A 14761-nucleotide genomic window follows, 5' to 3' on the forward strand; every position below is an offset into this window, starting at 1 on the left:
GGCGGCAGCGGCCCGGCTCCCGCCCGCCGCGGCGGCAGCGGCCCGGCGACCCCCCCACACCGCCCCCCCCTCCCCGCCCCCGCCCGGGCTTGCGAACAGCCTGTGGCGGAGCGAAGCGGAGCGGTGCCGTGTGGGCGCATCTCAGGGCAGAGCGCGGCCCGGAGTGCCGTACGCTGGTCATTTGAAAAAAAATATCTCTCCGAGGAACTTGACGGAGCGAGGTTCAACTCTGAGAGCGCTCCCGCCTCGGCTGCTCGCAATGCTCAGGGGAAAACGCGAACTTTCATTTTCACGCCGCACCGCCCCAAGTTGTGACTGATCATAAGGTACCTGATAGTTGGGTTAGTGCTCCTATCCCCGTTCCACAGATGGGGAAACCGAGATGGAGGTTGCGGGCTGCTGAAAGCCAGGGAGGGAAGGCAGGCTACAGTGCCGCCCGAACCACTAGTCTGCACTTGACTTTTGACTGCTGAAGGTTTCTTTCCTGTGAGCTCTCCTCGGGCTGCGCGGACCCCTGCCTTTGTAGAGAGACCCAACGCATCACTGCCAGCGGCTCCTCGGGATTTTTGACTTCAGTGCTTTTTTTTGTCTGAGTCGCTTTTAAAAAGGGAAAGGAAAGCAGTCAGAAGCAGAGGCCTCAGACCTGCAAGCTGTTGTTCCCATGACTTTGGGGAAGATTTTCAGAAGTACATAATGAGAGTTTGGGAGCTCTGTTCCCACCGACTTTCAAAATCTTCCCTTCACGTCTGTGAGCAAGTCCTCTTAAACTCAGTTGGACTGCTTGCAAGGCGAACGTTAGCAGGCTCAGGGCCTAATGCTCCTCATGATTCCACTGCTCCCTTCTAGAGCTGCACTGACAAAAATATAAGCAGAGCAAGTTTTGAAGGGAGAGGTAATTTCTCTCTCTCTCTTTTTTTTTTTTTTTTTAACCAACTGACACAGTAGAAAACAGCAAGCTTTTGGGCTCAAAAAGCTTAGACCATCATGGCTACGAAAACTGCTGCTACTCAGAAAATACGTAATTCTGGAGTTCCTTAGCGAAAAAGTAGTGCAAGGCAACATGTAAGTAATCACATAGCTAACATTATTCATTTATGTTACTATGTTTTCCTCCGATTTGAAGTTTGGTATTGCTAAAGAAGCTGATTCTTAATTTTTTAATCCAAGCTCTCGGTGAAAATTAGCCAGATGAAAAAACTTCAGTTCGTAAAACCTTTCTGTTAAAAAGGAGGAAATATAAATGATTTGCAGTGTATTTACATTTTTGCCCTTATTTTAACAACATTACCATGAGTGAAATTTTCAAAAAGTGTGCCTTTCAACTGAAAAGAATGATAGTAAATGTCTTCTAATTTTTTTTCTGAAGGTTATGTGCCTGTGAAAAGAGGACTTTGCAGTAGAAATAGCAATGAAAACAGTAAAGAAAAATATAAAATTATGATGTTGCTCATACCACTTCTCCGTACTTAGATTATGTATAGTTTTGCCCTAAAATAATTCTAGTTATTATTTTTCACCCATTTTTCGAACCATAATATAAGAATAAGATATAGAAGATAGCATGTCATTCTGTTTAACAGGACATGGTATTCTCTTATATGAATCACACCATTGTCCTTTCAGATGTCATTCCAAAGGCTTCATTAAGATTTTTAATGAAAGTTAAATTTTTACATCCCCTAGTATCTAACGTTTGCTCTCAGATTCCGTACTTAATGTACATATAGGCCCTGGTCCTGTACAGACTGAAATGTATATTATTATGTGTAAGCACACTGAGTAGTTCTCTTCATTATTGTGCTTTTGTATTTTGGACTTAAGAAGCTAATAGTGATATTACACTGTCATTATTCTCACTATTACTTAGGACTGCACGAAACATAAACCTAATGTAGTAGTCTTGATTTACATCTTCCATTCATATCTCTTAAGTTAAATAATGCACAATTATAGTAATTTAAGGATCAGAATGGGTGAATATTTAAGTGAGTATCAGAACAAGTGAGAAAGGCAATTGCTGTAGTCTAAAAATCCATGTAATACGAGGTGGGTATTGCATTCTCTGACTGTAGCATCTGGGAGAAGATCATCAGTTTGTTTCCTCAGTGACTAGTGAAGCCAAAAAGTCACAGCAGGAACACAGCTGAGGACAGAAGGGAGAGAAAGGGATTTTGAGCCTCGCTAAAAGTGATGTCAATTCTTTAGATCAGGTTTCCATTCCAAACAACTTGGGCTCGTCAGAATGATGGAAGTCTTATCTGCTGTGGTAGCAAATATGAGGTTAAGCTGCAGTTTCCATAATGGACTCCCTTCCTCACACAGTTCTCATTATAGCACTACCTGAACACCTTCTAGTAGTGCCTGTCTTCTGTTATAGATTCTTCTCCTCAGAGAGTGTCATTATACTGTCAGAGAATCTCCTCATACTGTAATAAGTGACATGGCCAGCATTTGTCATATTATCTGTTCTCTTGTTGCCAGGGGAAGGAGCATGTGCAGTTGAATGTTTTCAGTTTATTTTATCTGTCTTTTCTTCCTTATACGTGTTATGTATTTATGTTAGTGAGGCAAGGTCAAAGTAATGTGTTTTGTTCTTCAAGCAAAATGCAGTTAGGTTTCTGATGGCCCTTAGCTGCTAGGCACATTCATTCCACAGACTTGCACCAGCCCCGAGAAAGTTCTGTCTCTAGAACTGGTAGCTTTTTCCCCCTTGTTGCACAAGTTCTCTTATGTCAGAAGAGGGAAACGGCTGGCAACTGGATCCAGTCTGGAGACGCTAGTAGGCATTTCTTTAGGAATCCTGCATTTAGGCCCTGGAGGATCTTGAGACCCTGAATTTGTAATTTAAAATTCTAGAGAAAATCGGTATAGAGGGAAAGAGAGGGACTTAGAATAATCCACATTGCTGAGATGACATCCCCCCAGCTTCCTGTACTTGGAGTTTCTTATATGTGGCAGACTTCGTGCTTGGATATACTGAATTGCCTAGGTCCAGTTGAGAGATGGCAAAACCAAAGCGAAGTACTTCTCTGCCAGAATGGCACAGGAGCTCATAGCTAGTCAGAGATGATTAGAAAGCTGGAGGCTGTCTTCTGACTCAGGCACACATTACTTTACAAATTACCTTGCTATGTGTTTCTAAGATTTATTTTACAACTATGAGGATTAGAGGAATTTGTTGTAATGAAAACTGGCATTGTGTCATTACTCTGTAACTTTTGAGTTAGATTCTTTGGCTTGCCTGGGTACCTTCATCTGGTCCAGTTCCTACGTTAAGTTAGACCAGTTGGAGGGCACCAAGATACACCCACATGTAGTAATTATAATAATCTTTTCAATATTTGCACATCTACATATTATTTTGGTGTTCTGTGTTTGGGTGGCACATGGACATCCAGCCAGTGGGAATTCCTTTTTTTTTTTTCTATTTATTTTCCTAATTTGAGCCCTGCCTGGCCCCTGATGCTTGTCCAGCCTTCTAGATCCCTGTTACAGATTCATCTAAGCCTCCCTTCAGACCTCTTCTGTAAATTTGATATTAGTTGAAGTTTAAAGTTTCAGTTTAATAACCTAGTAACTGTAGTTGAACGTCCTCTTTCACGTATGAGTTTTCTACTTGCTTCTGTGGCCATTCAGTCTCTGATTTATCCTGACAAATATAGGATTTGGAATTCATTACTTTTGCAGTTTCAGTCTGCTAGCAATGGCAGAGGTTGTAATCTAGAAAGAACTGGACAGCATTTACTATTGTACAGTGAAAAGAGAGTTCTGAATTTGCCAGTATAGACCTGATCTAGGGGTGGTTCTGTAGGCAGTGAGGACTAGAAGAAGTATGTGCTGGCTTAGGACTTGCAACTACTTTATTAGATGTCCTATAAACTTCCAGATTAAAAAAAAAAAACCTTAATATTTTTTTTTCTTTACTGTAGACTACCTCCTAATTTTTCAATAGCCTACTTTCAATTTAATTTTTTTTTCAGCCTCTAAAATGCTGAATGTAGCACAAAGACTAATGGTGTAGTTGAAAGGTTGGATTTACCATATTTCATTCAGATCTTATAATACTGACTCTAACATAGCTATAGGCCTGAGTCATAATAATGAACATATCCCTGAGGATTTAGGAAAGATTTGTTATTAAACTTAGGTTCTGTGGTAAAGTTTTTCTAAAACAGCCTAACTGTAACTTCTAAATGTTTTAATATTTTTGTGGATTTAACGGTTGTGAAAAGTGCTGGCTTGGTATCTGTGAAAACTGAAGCCCGTTCTTTATTCATGGATTGATTACAGCAGAGCAGTTGCCAAGTGATCTTCTCCACAGCACCCATGAACTTCAGCCTTGAACTGAAGAGGACTCCTCAAATGGTGAGAAAACAGTGTGGTTGTCATGACTATTAAGTTATTGAGGGGATGCTCTATTTTTTTTTTTCTTCCTAGCATTGATTCTGTTACTTAATAGGTATTGAAGTTAGATTTTTGTAGGGTAATTGCTGGGACCATAACCTAATTTCTCCCCCTCCCCCAGTATTTCAGATGTTAATTTCTCAAGCTTTGCTATTTTCTTAGCTGTCCTTGACTTTTCAAAAATAATTGTTAGTGATACACTGAATTCATTAGCTAATTTCTTTGTTACTTGCTTTAACCTTAGACCTGTGCATGTGCTTAACTCTGTTCACATGAGTAGTTTTATCAGTAGCACTACTTAGAGGAGTGAAGTTCAGATACGTGGAATCATTTGAAAGATTGAAGCTTAAACTTTGCAGACGTGTATGCCCGCATTTAAATGAAATGCTACTGAAATGAACGCAGGAGTGGGGGATCTGGAAATGCTTTAGCTTGTACTAATTTGTTTGCTTTTATGCCGTTCAATTTATTTCTCTCAAGACAGCTTGATGTAAGTTGTTCATTTGCTTCTCTAGTTTCCCAATTTCTGGGAAATTTTGAAATCAAAACATTTATAAAATTTTAGCAATGCTCATAATTCTCCCGAGAAGAACAAAACATTATTTTATTTAACCATTTTATGAAAAGGTGACTGAATCTATAGAGGAACGAATCCTACCTCTAACTCACTGCCTTAATCAGGTCTTTAATCTTACTCTAGTGCCCTACTTTCATTAAGTAATGATTCTTATATGTATAGATTTATTAACCATACATCTTAAAGACAGGGAGTTTCCTTTTTTACAGCTGAGGATAAAGGATGGAATATTGGTAGCAAGGGGTTTGTGTGTGTAAGAATATAGTTGTTGAGTGTTGATATTGGTTCCCTGGTCATTTAGATAGGTGACAGCTTAAAATAATGATGCACAGAATGATCCAGAGTTCAGGAGACAGATCACAATGATCAGAAGTTCACAGGATGCTGAGAGATGCCCATTTTTTGGTATGTCAAAAAGTGGCTCAATTTCTGTTTTCCTTTAATAATTGTATTGTAGACTAAGGAGTAAAAGGGACAGAACCCTACTATCAGCTTATGATTTCCACATTTTTCTCCTATCTCTATGGTTGCTACCATAGGGATTGGAATACGGGATATTAACCCTCTCCCAGCTATTTACCCAATTGGGTTTGGAAGTGCAAGTGCATTTAAATAGGCAGGAGAGATGGCGAGCCCTTTATACCAATAACTGAACTACACCCTCTTTTAAGAATTACTTTAGTACTCTTATCAAGCACTGAACTCATTTAACCTTTGCCAGGGTTATTTACCATTTCATGTATTAAAAATAAGATTTAATACTTAAGCCAGAAAGAAGCAGTAGTTTTCAGGCAGAGTGCACTGAGATATAACCTAGAGGTCATTTATTTTTAATACAGATTCAACAATCTGTTTCTTTTTTCTTTCTCAACCACTCTTTCTTTAGTTTTCTTTTTGAGACCTGATTCTTGAATTAACTTTAAGCACTTAACTACTTACATTCTGCTTCATCAAACAATTAATCTTGTACTTAAGTCACAGTAATTGCATGAGTATGGCTTTTGAGAGAAGAGTTAGTCCCTTGCATGTTGTGCTTGACTCTGCGTATCTGCTAACCAATAGGCTGGATCCAGACTAGCGCCAAAATGTGAGTCTGCATGTTAGCAGGGTAAGGAGTTGGGGCTCAGATCTGAATGTGTGCTCAATACTCAATCCCCTTATTGGTTAAATCACTTCCCTGACTCTTCTTATACCCATTGTTTCCCGCTAACCCTTCCTCTAATGTCCAGTTTTCTGTTAACTTTTCTGCACCGACTATTCTTTGTCTCTGTTCTTTGTCTCTCTTCTTTTTACTGGAGTTTTGGAGAGGTCATTATACTTTTCCAATTTCTTTACTTCTTTCATCAGTTTCTGGAATCCAACAATAAATAAACCTCTCTGATTTCAACTATGCCTTTTTGGTGAGAAACATAGAAGTCAAAATTTACTGTTAGATCATTAGAAAGGGTAAGCAGAGCACTATGGATGCCATTTATAAAAAAGGGAACTGGGACTTGCATGTTATTAAAAATTATTCCCTAAATCAGTACATCAGGTTCTGAATCCAGGCAGTAAGATCAGGATTTTAAGGTGATTCTTTAAAAATCCCTGTGCTTATTCTAAAAAAAACCCAAACCCAACCAAAAACCCCACAAAAGAAAAATCCAGGTATACTGACTGGATTCATTAGACTTAATGCCACTGTTCTTTTACTGAGCTATGTATCACTGAACTTCTCTTAAGCCTTAGGAGAGACAGCATGGAGTTGGAAGAGAAGCAGGGGTCTCCATGAAGGGCAGTCAACTACAGTCTTGGTAAGTTCAAAAAATTATATATAAAATCTTATTTCTGTTAAATTTTCACCTTTATGAAGTGACATATATTTAGGGCCCTGTTCACAGTGGCAAAACAAAGCCAGTTTTATTGAAACAGTCTCTACATTCTCTGGATTCATTTATGCTATCACCATGTGAAAATCTGTGTTCTGTTATAGCTGAGTGGTGTAACTCCTGAATGAAAACAAGAAGTGACATAAAATTCATTAGTTATTTTCACAGTGATTATGCTACAGTGTTTTCATGCCCAGTTTCTGAACAAAACAAGATATATAGGATTGTGTTGTCTCCTAATAACTTTTGAATCCACTGCTTAATTTCAGCTGCGTTTGATATAGAGATAGAGGTCACAAAGTCAAGTTCCTACAATTTGAGTGAAACTTAGCAGCTGGAAGTAGAGAAAGGACTCAAATTAGTGCCCCGGGGTAGAAAAAGCTGCAGCATCGACTCAGAAATTTTCTGTTTTGTTCAACCTGTTGACTTGCCAGTCAGCATGCTTGGTTGGTCTGCCAGTCAGTGCATTTGTAGCTCAGACCTAGCCGCAGCGTGAGCTGCCTCTTGTTCTCCTAGAAGTCAGAAGCTGATGTTTTCTGCAGGAATTTAGGGAAATCTGTTTAGAAGGGAATGGGAAAACAGCCAGGGCAGTGTCAGGCTGGGATTACTGCACAAGTGTGTTGGTGGCACGTACAAGCACGCTGATAGGTAACTAGACTTCATTACTTCTGCTAGTTATGAAAAAAACCTTGGTTTTGCCAAGGCCTTCTAGTCTACCAAACCACTTGTGAATCATTCCATTTTATGGCAGTTTCTCTACCTGGATTAGATGCATATTTTTCCTGTCCATGTCAGAGAAAGGAACTGTTGAGACAGCTTCAGTATTTAATTTCTTTGACTGTTTGGATGTCAGCTCTGAGCTATTCCTTAGGCTGTCAAAATTGTAAAACTGTGTTTTCAGCTCTCCCCAGAAACTGACTGTAATTTAGACTGCAGCTATGTGTCCCTGACCCATCCTACAACCTACGCTCCTGGATCAGCGCAGGAAACATGCATTGTATTCCAATTAACTTCCTTTGTGAAGAAAGATGTGGAGCTAGGCCCAGGGACAGAAAACAGTATTAGGGTCTAGCTGCATCAAGTTACCGCATTGCATTGCAACTTGGGAAATGCTAAATCTGTAGCTGTATGATTATGGGCACCACGATTGTCCTGAAAGGTATGGTATGCCTGTTTTTCTCAGTCAGTGAGAAATGGCCAGATTACACTTGCCCAGAGATACTGATTCACTCACTTTGCAGCTCAGGTAGGCAGCACTACCTTGGCAGATGTCTGATATTTTAAAATTTTCTGCGTAATGTTAGACAGAGGTCAAGATATCTTATAACACTTTTTAAACAGAACTTAGCACTGTAGCAGTGTTCTTTAGAAACAGTTGAATTTCTCAGAATAACAGAAGCCTAAAAGTCTTGCATGTGAAACAAAATTTAAAAGTGGTAACATGAGAAGAAACACTTCCAATTCAATATTGTAAGACAAATACCTTGAAATTTGTCATGAAGTCTGAAATGTGTATTTTAAATTTTTTTGTTTGTCCTCCTGCCCAGTTGAAAACCATCAACCTGGTGACAGGAACACTGTTCTCCATTTTCTGCTTATTTTCATGTCTGTTGTTTCACAAAATCAAAGGCAGTAAGAGAACAACTGGTCATTAAAAAAAAAAAAAAAAAAAAAGACTGCATTCCATTTACATGGAACTTTTGGTTCTTCTGTTAGATTCTCAAATTCTTTCATTTGGTCCCAGCTTTTTTTTAGAAAAATACCATTGTTTTGCTAATGCTATCTCTATTAAAGTGAAAAAGAAATGTCTTCTGCAGGTTGCTAGATTTGGTTGTTCTTTTAACCTTTATCACCAGTACTCCTGCATAGTGTCACCAGTTAAATATTACTTAATGGAACCTATGGCTAACCTGTTTTTAAATGGTTTCTAATATATAAAACTTTATAACTTATAATATTTTCATTATAAAGATCAACATAGATGTGTTTTTAATAAGAGCAGTAAGGTCAAATTATGAATGTTAAGTTTTGTGTCAACAGCAAAGTGGTGGTATATTCTTGTTCAACATTATGTTGGTGCTTCCTGTGTTTAAATGGTGTTCACTAAGAGAAACTTAGCAAATAATTAATTATAGTTGATTATCACAAGGATTTTTCATTTAAAAAAAGCTGACCCTTTTTAGTCTAAAAATGCCTAATACTAAACTACTTTTTATCATGTATTTTTGAAGACCTTGGTCTTGGATGCTGTTATATGTGGTCAGATACTTCCACGATCATGAAGACCTCACCAAATTTACAGATCTATGGTGTGTCCCCAACATTGTGGGACAGATTTTAAGAAGTCTTAAGAACTAAAAACCACCTTGCATCATAGACCAAAGAGACTAGGATAATGAATTTTTAGAAAATAATAATTAAAAAATTATATTTCAAATGTATATCAGTAAAAGCTCCCATAATGTGCTGTCACTGCATGTAAAATCCATAAGCAATTGTAAGCCAACATTCTTTAAAGAAGGAGCTAAAAATTCCTATAAATAATATGCAACTTAAAGATGTATGGAACTCCTTTATTATGTGCTAAATGCTGTAATAAAACAGGCTATCAGTAGGTTTTGCTGCATGTGACTAATTTTAATTTTTTTTATCCCAATATTTTTGCAGGTGTGTGGAGGAACAGGTCCTGTTCTTGCTGTTGTTACTCCCACATAGGCGGACTCTGTAATTGATTATGTGTGGGTAGGGCCCTATTGAAATTAAGGAGATTCTGCAATAGTGCAGGGTTCTTTTTGTGAAAGTTCAGTTGCAAGATCAGGACCCTACTGTGACTCCTTACTGTGAATTCTATCAGTGTATCATTGATTGTGCTGGAACCTGCCTTTTGGGATAATGTAAGTCCTGCTTTTCCCCCAAATGTACTTTAGACATGAAATAATCATAAAACATTTCTAATTAGAAAATTAATATAATTTACATGCATTCTTTTAATTATGTTTTTTTGGCAGTACCAAATAATATATTCCTCAAAACTTCTTAATGGCACTGAGGCTTTGTGGATAGTTGGTCACATGATGAGAAAATTCAGCTGTAAGTACATTGAAATGATTGAATTTTTCAATAGTTAGTCTTTACTGATGTTGACAAACTAATAATGATTAAAAGGTGAATCGAGAGGTTTGACTCATGTCAATTGACTTCAGTTCTTTTTAGAATATATATACAATATATCCATTAAGGATTTCATTATTCTTGGGTAATTCACCATGTGAACCTGGAGTCCTTCTGTACTGCTATTAGGTAGGGAGTTTTAATTTGTTTTCTTTATTTTCAGAATAGTGTCTCTGATTTGCTCTGTATTTTCACCCATAATCTTTCTGAAATTTATAGATCTATAAAAACTGTTTATACCGCCAATATTTGTGTAGATATTGCAAACTGATTTACTAACATAATTGTCTTGCTGAGTTGAACATTGAAATGTTAATAAATATACGCTTACACTTGTGTCAATGTAACTTGGTTAAATTAAACTAAACTGAGCTGGCATTATGAGTGAATTTGATCATGCATGCTGATTACCTATAGTCTTAAGCAGGAGCTACCTATTTTATTACACCCAAGTACTTTGTGCTTAATCAATAATATCATATGTCAGTAGATTCACCCAAAATAACTATAAATACCTATGCTTGGATTAAGGAGGAAGTTCTTTTCCTGTAACTATGGGTACAGTCATTGCTATGACTCCTATTTTTATATACAAATGAGCAAAATCTACATGTAGGTGTTTTCCCTGTATAACAAAAGGGGTATTATAAACTTCATGCCATTTTTTATGATGCTTGTATTTCCTTTCTGGTATTCAAATACAAGAATGTTTTCAATGGGGGCTTAGTATCTGAGAAATGGAAGAACTGGAAATGTTAATGAATTTGTGAATAATTATTAAGGGGCTGTAAAGGTCTAGAGGAGTTGTGTCTAAGGACAATTAGAGGTTCTTTCCTGTGGAGCAAGGACACAGATAATAATTGGTGAGTAAAGATTAAGGAGTACAGGATTTTTTTTTTTGCTTGCCACAAGACCAGCATGAAATGAAAGTAATTTCAAGAAAGAGCAAGACCAAAGAAGAAATCATAAACTCAGTTCAAAAGCAGACTAGAGAGTCCAATTTAAAAAAAAAACCCAACAAAACAAATGAAACCAAAACCCAGCAAATGGATGGCAAAAATATGCCTGAAAAGAGAACTAAATGAATAGCTACTGGTATTTCTTGTTACACGGAATATATGATAGATGTAAGTTTAAAACTTTCAGTAACTGTTTTTCTCCTTTTTTTCTGTTGGAGGGGAGTATATGGGCTTTGAAGAAGACTCGTTGACTAGTTGTACCTGTATAAATTGGGGATTCAAGATGACAGTTACAACTAAGAACAGAGGACAATGGGTTATGTGTGCTAAACTACAATTAGTTCTAAGCAGAAGCCATAATTTCTTCTTCAAACACAGAACTTAATGATTTTGAAATGTATCATCTTCAACAGAGCTTAAAACAGAATTTCATTATGTTCAGTACAGGATGGGAATTTTCCAAGTTCTAGTTTAAAAACTTAACAGTGATTCTTTTGACATTTTGCAATATAAAATGAAAATGAGATTTTTCAATGTGAAATGAAATCAAGATCTGAGAACATTGGATGTTTCATTTTGCATAAAAAGATCTTGATCAGCGTATTTTGTTTTTCAGATATTTAGACCTAATGGTTTACTGTTTTCACCTTTTAATCCTATTGGCCATAATTATTCTTACTTGCACTAAATTGGGTAAAAGAAAGAAAAGGAGAGGTAGATTAGGTGATTGCAAAAAAAATGCCAAACACGGCCCTCCATGCCTGCCCCGCCCTGAACCAGATCAAAAGAAGTGCCTCAAAACAGATCCAGTTTCAGAGGAGAAAAGGGAGGAAAGTGACAAGCTAGTGAGTGGGATATAATGAATCCTCTGCATGTTTCATATGTATCCAGTTTTTTCACTCATTGCCACTGAGAGGCAGGTCACCTAGGTGTGACTGCTTCTCCCTCCTGTCATGGCAGCTTCCCAGTATTTTGAGGGAGATAATGTCAGGGCACAGCTCTATTCTGCCTGTTGTAGGGTACTACAAATATTATTTGGAAGAAAAGGAATTCTGAATTGTCTTCTGCTGTAACCAGCTCTTCACTACTCACTGCTGCTAACCCCCATTGTTGAGCACCTGATCTGATTGTTTCTTTGGTTGAACCCATGCCGTGACGCCATAAATGACTGAAACTAGGAGAACAGCAAGAAAGCAGATAACAAGAGAAGGAGTTGATGTTGTGGAATGTAGGGAGTGGGCATTTGCTACACAGCTACCCATTGTGTGGGCTTGGGAATACTTCAAGAGCTGGAATACCAAACTACAGCTACAGAAAGTTTCCTTTAGTGGCAAACCAAGGTGGTAGCCCTGTTTTTGTGTTCTAAGAAGGAAGAGCAAAGAAATGTGCCTGAACATTCAGCATGTTAGTTGGAAGTTTAAGCTGTGAGATCTTTTTCTCTGCTGCTGTTTGTGCTTGGCTTGTATCATGACTGTTCTGTCTTCAAGCTGGATGTAGCATGTTTTTGTTTATGTCAAATGAGGCACCATCATATTATAACATCACGAACATTGTTTTTCTCCAACCCTCGGAAGTCAAAATGTGGTAGCATAGATAGCTGTAATAACTTAGTAATAAATGTGACATGAAAGGATTTTCTCATTTTACAGTACTTGTAGAAAAACCAATGTTTTATGTGTTTCATATACCTCTTCCCATCTTCCTTTCCACTCCTAAGCAGATCTAATGCATGAAAATTTTCTTCAGTAGTGCCCTCAGTTCTTTATTTCCAGTTACAACTATTGGTCTTTTGTTAGTAGCTTTTTTCATATTTAGGTTGAGGCCCTCACAAAACCTCTCTGCATCCTCTGTGGTTGGCACCATCATGCTGTCATCTGTTCTAAGTCATCAAATCTAGGCTGAATCTGAGTTTTGGGAATCTTTTTCCAACTCTTTAAGGATGATCGATCTTCTCTGTCAGACGATTATATTTTTCATCCTTGTTTTCCATGGATCATGTCTTTATTAGAAAAACTTTTTCTTTTGACTTGACAAATGCAGTCTTGCCATGCTTGTTATCTAGTCAAAAGTGCTACTCTACTGTAAATATCAGTTTCCAAACTTACTCCTTTGTTATTTTGAATTTTGTCCTTCAGTTTAAAGCAATAAAGATAAGCTATCAAGACTACTTCTACCTGATACCTTTCCTTCAGTATCAAGAGGTTGACTCTCATTTTGATCAACATGTGATGCCAGCTTCCATCCATTCAGTCATCAGATTTTCAGACCACATTGGATATTCTCTTCTCAGCTGCCTCTCATGTATTGGTTGATTTCTTCATAAACAGAACTGTTCACTATTTTCCTTTAAATATCTTCTTTGAAGTTTTATGTACTGTGAAGCTAGACAACAGTTATATTGCAGGTATATTAATGCCAATGCGTATCACAGTAGTACTGTGTCATTGCATTTGTACTCTTGACATAATTTCTCTGTTGTCTCTTTCTGTAGAATTCAAGCACATCTACTTTTTGTTGTGTGTTTATTCATGGCCCAGCATAATGAAAAATGGTCCAGGGTGAGGCCTCCCAAGATTTATGGCAATACAAATAATGAATACCACCAAATACTGCAGTGTAGCTGTTGGATTCTGCTGTGCCTAATGTCACATCATATTTAATGCAGAAAGAAGGTGCTCCAACTAGAGGCCACACAAAAGGGAGAGAAGTGAGTTGCAGCCAACAGATAAAATGCTAGCTCCAGAGGCCTTCTCAGCTGTCAAACCAAAGTCAATAGCTGCTGGCATAATGTCCTGAAAGCATCCCTCTCTTCTCTTCTCCACAGCAGTAAGAACAGACTCTATCTTCTCATAGAAGGAAGTAAATGCAAATATTACAAGTTCTGTGTGCAAAAGGTTAAAGGACTTTTTATACTTCCATAGCATCCTTCTGCTCCTTAGTGCATTCCCTTCCTGACGCAGCCTCTCTTGGTACAGAAACCTTGAATAACCACAAGCAGTTGTTCCAGCCATAGTGCCAGTCAGTCCCTTTTCAGATGCCATCTGATCTCTGTTGAGAAGGAACCTACACTAGTTTTGGTCTGGTATCTTGGTGCATTGCTATTTCATAGTGCTCTGTTTCCATTGTGCCTTGAAGGTAATGATTCTTCAGAAGAGTGGTAAGCATGAATTCCATCAGGAATTCCCCAGGTATGTCACCCTCTTTCTGGCAGTGGGTCTGCATGTATCGCTTTTCTTTCTTTCAAAGGGACACTGAAATGTCAGTGTATAGATTATACAGAGATGATAGAATGTTTAGTGCCTAGCTGATACAGAGAGGGTGGATTGGACTATGCAGACAAATGGTACTATATGTACCAAACAAAATATAGTCAAATAAGTTAATTTTATCAGAACAAAGCACAAAACATAATTACAAATGGTTCTGTATCTGAACAGGAGAAGTCTAGTAAGAGCTCTGGACTAGTTGATAGGATGGAGACAGGGAATGTGAAATACTGTGGAAGACTGGAGAGACTATACAACCCGAAAGCTTCATCATAACAAGAGTTCTTGGTTATCTATATATAGACTGGATAACTTAACATTAGGCCACATTAGGCCATCATGCACAGGCTGTATTTTTAGGTATTGTCAAGACAATATTGACAGCCCTTGATTTAGTCTAGATTAGCGCACAAGAAGTGTCCTATAGAAGACCCATTCAGTAGCGATACTTTGTATCATACTCAAATTTCTCGAACTCGTAGGAGAGAAAAAGATTAAAATTTTTTAAAAAGAAGT

General features: G+C 37.8%; 2 long non-coding RNA genes across 10 annotated transcripts in view; one reads left to right on the plus strand and one right to left on the minus strand.

The window, feature by feature from the left end:
* Positions 1–14761, minus strand: part of LOC141919686 (uncharacterized) — a 78790-nt gene that overhangs the window by 28420 nt on the left and 35609 nt on the right. The gene's annotated exons all lie outside the window — the stretch shown is intronic.
* The window catches only part of LOC141919687 (uncharacterized), a 37308-nt gene that overhangs the window by 462 nt on the left and 22085 nt on the right, over positions 1–14761 (plus strand). For 2 of the 5 annotated variants that reach the window (XR_012622074.1, XR_012622072.1), the window contains exons 2-6: positions 946–1062; positions 4291–4365; positions 6704–6774; positions 9517–9743; positions 9858–9939. This is a non-coding gene — a long non-coding RNA (uncharacterized LOC141919687). Of the gene's footprint in view, positions 1–942; positions 1063–4290; positions 4366–6703; positions 6775–9516; positions 10357–14761 lie in introns of those variants that run through there. The other 3 variants (XR_012622075.1, XR_012622071.1, XR_012622073.1) reach the window with 3 other exon arrangements.

Source organism: Strix aluco, chromosome 2 (assembly GCF_031877795.1).
Source record: "Strix aluco isolate bStrAlu1 chromosome 2, bStrAlu1.hap1, whole genome shotgun sequence".
Taxonomy (NCBI): domain Eukaryota; kingdom Metazoa; phylum Chordata; class Aves; order Strigiformes; family Strigidae; genus Strix; species Strix aluco.